Below are 9,122 nucleotides of genomic sequence, written 5' to 3'. Positions count from 1 at the left end.
GAAAAAAGAAAGCATCTTCAGTAAATGGTGTTAGTCTAACTGGCAGTCAGTTTGCAGAAAAACAAAAACAGATCCTCCTTGCAGAAAGCTCAAGTCCAAGTGGATAAAGGGCCTCCACACAAAACCAGATACACTGAATCTGAGAGATGAGAAATTGGAAAAGACACTCAAACTCATTGCTGGGGTAGAAGCTGGGGTGGGAGGGGATTTCCTAAACTGAAATCCAATAGCTCAGGCTCAAAGAGTAAGACGTGATAAATGGGACCTCATGAAACTGAAAGGCTTCTGTAAGGCAAAGGATATTGTTAATAGCACAACTCTACAATCTAGAGATTGGGAAAAAAATCTTCACTGATCCCATATCCAACAGAGGGCTAATATCCAAAATATAAAAAGAATTCAAGAAGCTAACCTGCACAAAGCAAACAACCCAATAAAAAATGAGGTACAGAACTAAACAAAATTTACAACAGAGGAATCTTGAACAAGGGGAGAACAGGACTTAAGCCCTGAGGGTCAGGAGAATGAATAGAAACAGGCAACCTTGGGAGGTAGGAGGTGGGGGCACACTCTAGAAAGTATCAGAGACCTGGGTGGTAAAAGACTCTCAGTAATCACAGGGAGGGACCAACAGTGGGGAGAGGGAAGTTGTAGACTGAACCTCCAGTAGAAAGACAGGGCATCAAGTGGAGGGATGTGGTTGCCATCTCACAGTCAAAAGTTCTGACCCAGAATTGTTCCTATCTAAAGGAACTGCAGGGACAAAATGGAGAAGAGAAAAAGGGAAAGGAGACCAGTGACCAGCCCAACTTGGGATCCATCTCAAGGGGAGGCTCTAAGGCTAGACATTATTACTGATTCTACAGTGAGCCTAGCATGGTCTCCTTCTGAGAGCAACTGATACACCCAACCAATGGACTGCAGTCAGGGACCTCTACAGTTGAATTTGGGTAGGGCTAGAAGAAGTTGATCAGGAGGGAAACCCTATAGGAAGACAATCAGTCTTATCTAATCTGGACCCCAGAGATCTCTCAGACACTGAGCCACCAACCAAGAATACAGGAGCTGGTTCAAGGTCTCAACACATATACAGGAGAGGACTAGTTGTTCTGGCCTCAGTGAGAGAAGATGCACCTAACACTCAAAAGACTTGAGGCCCCAGGTAGTGGTTACTCCTGGCAGGGTGTCATGGGATGAGGGTGAACTAGGGGGTGAGTGGGGGACATCCCTTTGGAGATGGAGGAGGAGGAATATGATGAGGAGCATAGACTGGGAGAAGGATAATGATTGTACTGTAAAAAAGATTTAAAATAATTAAAATAAATAAAAAATAAAATAAAAATTGAGTTATATTGTATGTATGATCCATACAAATAAATATCAAATTATCTATCAATATCAAATAAATATAAATCATTGCTAATGGGATTTGAAATGCTAACACTTTTACCCACAGTAGAGAAGCATTACACAGATTTAACATAATGGCAATAAAAAAGACTCACAAATTTCCTACACCTCAGGTTTCTCCCTTTGTCCTCTAAGTCTCTGTGACAATTGTATGTTTTCCCCTGTATCTTCCCTAGTAGGAGACCCCCCTTTTAAAAAATTTTTTTCTATATTCTTTGTTTATATTCCAAATGATTTCCCCTTTCCCAGTTCCCCCCTCCTCATAAGTCCCATAAACCCTCTTCTCTCCCTCTGTTCCCCAAGCAACTCCCTCCCACTTCTCTATCCTGGTAATTCCCTACAATGCTGCACCAAGCCTTTTCAGGACCAGGGCCCTTTCCTTCCTTCTTCTTGGGAATCATTTGATATGTTAATTGTGTCTTGAGTATTCAGAGCTTCTGGGTAATATATACTTATCAGTGACTGCATTACACATATATTCTTTTGTGATTGGGTTACCTCACTTAGGATGATATTTTCCAGTTCCAACCATTTGCCTAAGAATTTCATGAGTTCATTGTTATTAATTGCTCAGTAAACACTAAACTCTTATGGCACACAATTCTTTATAAATTGTATACCTTGACAAGTCAGAATATATGATCATGCAAAAACAATATTTTGATGAAGAGAAAAACTTTAATAAATAATGTCTTCAAATATGTTCTCCACCACATTTCACTAATAGCAAAAGATGTTAAGGCTTAACAAAAAATATAAAATATGAGTGTAGTTTTAATTATCTGGTTCTAGTTATACTACAGAAAACAAAAATCATTACATTTATAGTCATAAGAATGACTTCAATTACATTTTTTGGATCTATAATTATCAGTTGCCCATGACCTCCTTAGATTTTTAAAACACCTCACAAGATGATCAGAAATCTCAACATAGTATCAATTTTAAAATGTATGAATATTTTAAAAGGATAAATATTTAACACATTTTAAGTTTCTGTTAATTTCAGTATAAAGTTTATATTCACCACAATATCAGCGCATGTAATCTTAATGTTCCACAGTTTATTGAATATAATATATAATTGAAAGTGTACATTTCTATATTAAAATATGTCATAGACTACCAATAAAATGACTAATTTTACTTGAAATGTAATACCCCAAGTGTTTAATACATTGTATTTAATTTGCAAACATTAATAGATGTACTTTTTGATTAAAAACAACAGAATTTTGAACATTAATAAAAAAGCTTTTATCATAGCTCTTCAATAACTCTCACAAATAAGAAAAATGAAGCAAACTATATTAAGCTACATTAATCAAATTTCTCAATCAGTGACAACAGTCTCCAAAGCATCTGAGTAAGACTCTTTATATGAGGAACAAATATGAAGGTGGCCACAACATTCTCTTCTGATAGAAGGCAACCCAGAAAAATTAGAATGACTTCTTTAAGACACTAAAAGAAAAAATGTTGTCAGTTTATAACTCTATCCAAAGAACCTATGCTTCAAAAGTGAAGGAAAAAACACTTTCAAACACATAACTGATTAAAATTATTCAAACATAAAAGCATATAAAGAAGATTCGCTATCAGCAGGCAAAAAAATCACATTAAAGTCCTTGAGACAGAGAATATAAAACCATACTGAAATCTGGCTCTATGTGACTGAATAAAGAGTAATAGAAATGTAACTGTGAGTAAATATAAAGATTTTTATTCTCGCTATTTAAAATTTTCAAAATGTATTTCATTGTTCAAAATCCAAATCATAACAATGGCTAGTGAGATTTGCAACATATATGGCAATATAATGCATCACAAGAATAAGTAGTTCTTATATAAATGTTACATCGTATAGTACACAGTACATCTGAAGGTAGTACACAGTACATCTGTCGCCAACTGTAAACCCTGAGGCGACAGCCAGCCATCTAGGAGTTGAAACTAAAGAAGAAAGCATTAAAGCAATCCATCATGGAAAATCAAGAAGTAGGGAAGGCAGTACAGGTAGAACATGAGAACTCTGGATCTGTCAAGAAACACTGAGCAGATCCTTAACGTTGTTTACAGTAAGGAGACAGAAAGAAGGAAGCATTTTTAAGAGGGTATATCAGTGCTTTTGCGAGACTTCCTGATCCTTGCCCTGGGCAGGAGGTGAGATTGTTTGTGGCTGCCATTTAAATTTACTTCAAGGAGAGATTTGGTGCATCTTTTCTCTGAACATCTGGTAAGCTTAGAAAATTAGCAACAATTTTTTTTTGAGACAGGATTTCTCTGTATAGCCCTGGCTGTCCTGGAACTCACTCTGTAGACCAGGCTGGCCTCAAACTCAGAAATTCGCCTGCCACTGCCTCCCAAGTGCTGGGATTAAAGGCATGTACCACCACCGCTTGGCTCAAATAGCAACAATTTTAAGACCTATTATGTCCTGCCTATCTAGATAGTATATGAAAGATCTGTCAACATGCAAAGCATGTGCACCAGCAGTGGTTCCCAACCTTCCTAATGCTGGGACCTCTTAATACAGTTACTCATGTTGTAATATTCCCACCCATGAAATTATTTTTGTTACTACTTCATGAATGAATTTTTTTTTACTGTTATGAATCATACTATTAATATCTGTGTTTTCAGAGAGTCATAGGCTACCTCTAAGAAAGGATGACTCAACACCCCCAATAGGGGTCACAAGCCATAGATTGAGAACTGCTACTTTAGAGCATGGTCTTGTGCTCCAAACAAATAAAAAAAAATCAAGCAAAACTAAAGGTAAAATCTAGTTTGCTTGCAGGGTAGCATGTATGAGAAAGATACATTAAGGACAGAAGTAGTATGGGCTTGGGAAAGAATTAAAAACAGAATAGCAAAGCTCTGAAGATTGAGCTGCTAGCCAAATAGTAAGCAATTCTATCAGCACAGGCTAATGATTTATTAAAAAAAAGAGTGAACCATAACCCACAGAAATGGAACATATAGGTTTATTAATTTTTTTTATTTCTCGTGCTTGTGTTATAATGCCCAAAGAGTTTGATGATGGCTGATAGCTCACTAGTAAGGCTACCTGAGCCATCACCCCACATCTCACAGATAACACAGGATCATATACACTGCTTGTTATGACACAACTCCTACAGGATCCTCTCCATACCTCTTTCTAATTCTAGACCATTAGGTAGGATTAATACCACTCTGTTAGAGGTATGCCAGACCTACTAAAGGAAAAGGAGATTGTTCCCTAAGATAGCTGGGAACAGTCCCAGCCAATATGCCATGAAAGAACCATAGTATTATGCTTGGGGGTGGATTTTATTCTTTCTGTTTTTTAAAGATTATCATGGAAAATTTTATATAGATATAATAATGGTAGACATAAAAGCATTACTAAGTTGATTGAAAGTGAAATTATAAACATTTTCTGATAAAGTTGAAGATTTACATGGAAAATATTTCTGATAAAATTCAAGAAATATATAGAAAAACAGGTTAAAATGCCTATTTCATTGAAAATTATACAGGTAAAATGGTAGGCATAATAAACTTTCTAAATTAAAAACATTTTGTAATAAAAACAGAAATTTACATGAAAAACATTTTTGATAAAATAGAAGTTATAGAAAACATGTTAAAATTGAAGATTATCATGAAAAATAATGCAGATAAAATGGTAGGCAAAAATTACTAAATTAATTGAAAGAGGATTACAAACATTTTCTGATAAAATTGAAGATTTACATGAAAAATACTTGTTAGTATGTCTTTTTATTGGGGAATTGAGTCCATTGATGTTAAGAGATATTAAGGAATAGTGAATGCTGCTTCCTGCTATTTTTGATGTTATTTTTATGTTTGTGTGCTTATCTTCTTTCAGATTTATTGGAAGAAGATTAGTTTCTTGTTTTTTTCTAGGGTGTAGTTTCCCTCCTTGTGTTGGCATTTTCCATCTATTATCCTTTGTAGGGCTGGAATTGTGGGCAAATGTTGTGCAAATTTGGTTTTGTCATGGAATATCTTGGTTTCTCCATCTATGGTGATTGAGAGTTTTGCGGGGTATAGTAGTCTGGCCTGGCATTTAAGTTCTCTTAGGGTCTGTATGAAATCCGCCCAGGATCTTCTAGCTTTCATCATTTCTGGTGAGAAATCTGGTGTAATTCTGATAGGTCTGCCTTTATAAGTTACTTGCCCTTTTTCCCTTGCTGCTTTTAGGAGTCTTTCTTTGTTTATTGCATTTGGTGTTTTGATTATTATGTGCTGAGAAGACTTTCTGTTCTGGCCTAGTCTGTTTGAAATTCTGTAGGCTTCTTGTATGTTCATGGGAATCTCTTTCTTTCAGATAGGGAAGTTTTCTTCTATAATTTTGTTGAAAATCTTAATTTTTTGTTGAAAATATATAATTGGAAATCTTCACTCTCTTCTATACCTGTAATCCTTAGGTTTGGTCTTATTGTGTCCTGGATTTCCTGGTGTTTTGGATTACAAGTTTTATGCATTTTCATTTTCTTTGACTGTTGAGTCAATGTTTTCTGTGGTATCTTCAGCACCTGAGATTCTTTCTTATATCTCTTGTATTCTGTTAGTGATGCTTGCATCTATGACTCCTGAATTCTTTCCAAGGTTTTCTACCTCCAGAGATGTCTCACTTTGTGATTTCTTTATTGTTTCTACATCCACTTTTGGATCCTGGATGATTTAGTTCAATTCCTTCTCTTGATTGTGTTTTCCTGTAATTCTTTAAGGGATTTTTGTGTTTCCTCTTTAAGGGCTTTTACCTGTTGACCCAGGTTCTCCTGTATTTTTCTAAGGGAGCTATTTAAGTCCTTCTTAAAGCCCTCTATCAGCATCATGAGATGTGATTTTAAATCCAACTCTTGCTTTTCCGGTATGTTGGGGGTATTCGGGACTTGCCGTGGTAGGAGAGCTGGGTTCTGATGTTGCTAAGTAGCCTTGGTTTCTGTTGATAGGGTTCTTCTGCTTGCCTTTTGCCATCTGGTTATCTCTGGTGCTAGTTAGTCTTGCTGTCTCTGGCTGGAGCTTGTCCTTCCTGTGGGCTTGTAAGCCTGTGTCCACACTCCTGGGAGATCAACTCTCTTCTGGCAGGGTCTGTGCACAGAAGGGTGTGGAGCCTCCTGGCTCCCCGGTGCAAATGGCAGCAGGAAGACTCTTGTCCCAGCTGCTCCACTGATCTTATACCCTGTGTGATCCTAGCTGTTCCCCTCCAGAGAGAAGGTGGAGATCTCACCTCCAGAAGTTAAAGAGCTGCTAGGAGATCACTCTCTCCTGGCAGGCTGTGCACAGAAGGTTGTGGAGTTGCCTGGCTCCTAGGTGCAAAATTTTAAAATGCTTCTAATCATGTTTAATACCCAGGTTATTTTAAACATGAACGTCCATGACATTATCTTTTGAAAAATAACTTATAAGGAATTTGTATATATAAAACAACAACAACAAAAAGAGAAAATATAGGGCAAAAGAGACATTTTCATGACTTAAGGGTAAATAGTATCCTTCCTTCAGGAGAATAGAAGCTGGGAAATCCTCAAGTCTGCACATCATGTTCAGCTTTTGTCACAGGCAGTGAAACACCAAGCTGATGGGGGAGAAAGGAGACTCTCAGGAGGTCTTATGATTGGCAGATGTTTCAATAGGGGCACATGTAAGGTGATCCATTTAGTGAGGGCCAGACAGCCCAAACTATACTTGCAGGCTGCTAAGTAGTGATCTTTCAATTAAGACATGGGGAAGAGGTCTAAGAAACCCTGTGGCCATTTCCCTGAAAGAACAACTTTGTGTCCTGCTATGGTAAAAGAAAAAAAAAAAGGCCAACAAAATGTGGGGCACTGTCAAGAAGGAGATTAAAAGACAAAATAAATTTCCTTTTACAGAGAGCCACAAGACATCTTCATTGGTAAGGTTACATAAGTAGTTCTGATCTGCACATTTCAAGGACAGAACAAAGCCTTTCAGAAATGTGATAGTACTTCTCATCCTGTATGCCATCCTGAATGTGCACATTGACACTCTAGTACCGTCCTTTCCCTAGGCTGACATCAGGCATGTCACCTGTTCCTGGGAAAAATCCTGGGAGTACTTGTGCAGGGACATAGCCATAACTTTAGATGTAAAACTGAAGGTATCTTCTACATCATCTCCATGGTGTATATCCAAATCCACATAGAGAATACCATCAAATTTCTGTTGCAATCATAATATTCTCAGGACAGCATCATTGAGATAACAGAAACCAGATGCATCATCTTTCTTTGCATGATGCCACCCTTCAGACCAGTTAATTGCTACTTTATACTTCCAGTCATTCAGGCACTGGGCAGCTGTGATGGTACCTCCTCCTATCGTTGCTGCATAGTCAAATATTCCTTCTGTGGCTGGGCAGTCATAACCTAGTCCATATTCTATGCAGTCTGGATGGTCCTCATCACCTTCTTGGATGGCCTTCTGGAGATGTTGCAGATAGGCATCAGTGTGGAAGGTGGACATCTCCTCCATGGAGGCCACTTTGGGCTTCACTATCCTCATTTGTTTATGCAGGGAATATGCTTCAATCAGAGCATATGGGCCAGGGGACCATACTGGCCCGTTTGGGGACTTTCACAAGGGAGTCGTAGATGCTGATATACTCGGAACTGTAAATATAAATCGGGGGTAGTGAATGCCCACTATTGGTGGGTTCCTCTGGCATCTCCATCTCCCACTTGCAATCATCCCGAGCCAAAGTCTGGAGCCAACAGTTTTCAGACTCAGCCTAAGCTCTGGTTCCTGCTCCTCCAGGGTTGGATTTTCAATAGACTATAGATAAATATGGGAGGATTCCTTTGGGAGTATGACTTATTCTGAAAAAACATCTATAAGATGGTGTTATTTTTTAAAATAGCTCATAGATCATAAAAATTAGCAGTTTACATGTGTGCAGTAGAATCACTTGAATTTTGTGCTTGGTGATAGAAGAAATACTTAAAATATTAACAGAAGAGGGCTTTTTAGTGTGGTGATATAGGACTGGAAATGCTGCCTCATGACTGTTTTCTGGGGGGAAGGCTTGAAGACATACCATTATGAAAGCAACAGGAGTAAGATTAATAAAAAGAATACACACACCACTAAGAAATTCAATGGTAGCCTTACTGGTGCTTGACCTAATTGTTGGAATACCATTAATGCTTTGGAATCACTACCAACAATAGATAAGGTAGGTCCCTAAAATTGTACATAACAGATTACAATGTCTAACTTACAAAAGCTTGGCATACAGCAAGAAGAAAATTACAAAGACAAAGACATTATTTATTCTCTGCTGTCTTAAGCATTCAAGGACAAATGAGTGGGAAATTGTGTTGTACAGGGTACATATAGATTCCCTTTAAGAAAAACAAAGTTCTTCCTCTGTTTCCAAAAGCAGGCAAAATGAGGCCCTCAGCTGTAAGTTTTCTCTAGGGATTCCCTTAGATAGGAGAATGTGTTAAACTCATGATAATACCTTTGAGTGCAGCTTTTATGTAATTACATTCCAAATGAGCAATCTGCAATCCAGGGCTCACCCTAAAACTAACTGAGCAGAAATTTTGGGTGGAATAAAAATTATACCATACTTTTTTCCACTGTCCGGGAATGCATTATCTGTGGATGCAAAGTTCTTTTTCTCTGGAATGTACTAACTTAAAATTTCCATTTTGATTTCTTTTCAAAGCATC

At 37.6% G+C, this 9,122-nt stretch overlaps 1 pseudogene; it reads right to left on the bottom strand.

Annotated features, from left to right (window-relative positions):
* Window positions 1-7,327: 7,327 nt before the first annotated feature.
* Window positions 7,328-8,119, bottom strand: LOC127691923 (histone deacetylase 8-like; annotated as a pseudogene).
* Between the last annotated feature and the right edge of the window lie 1,003 nt (window positions 8,120-9,122).

The sequence above is a fragment of the Apodemus sylvaticus genome, chromosome 9, assembly GCF_947179515.1.
Source record: "Apodemus sylvaticus chromosome 9, mApoSyl1.1, whole genome shotgun sequence".
Classification (NCBI taxonomy): Eukaryota; Metazoa; Chordata; class Mammalia; order Rodentia; family Muridae; genus Apodemus; species Apodemus sylvaticus.
Note: the sequence above shows the minus strand (reverse complement) of the source record. Positions and strands in the feature narration are given on the sequence as shown.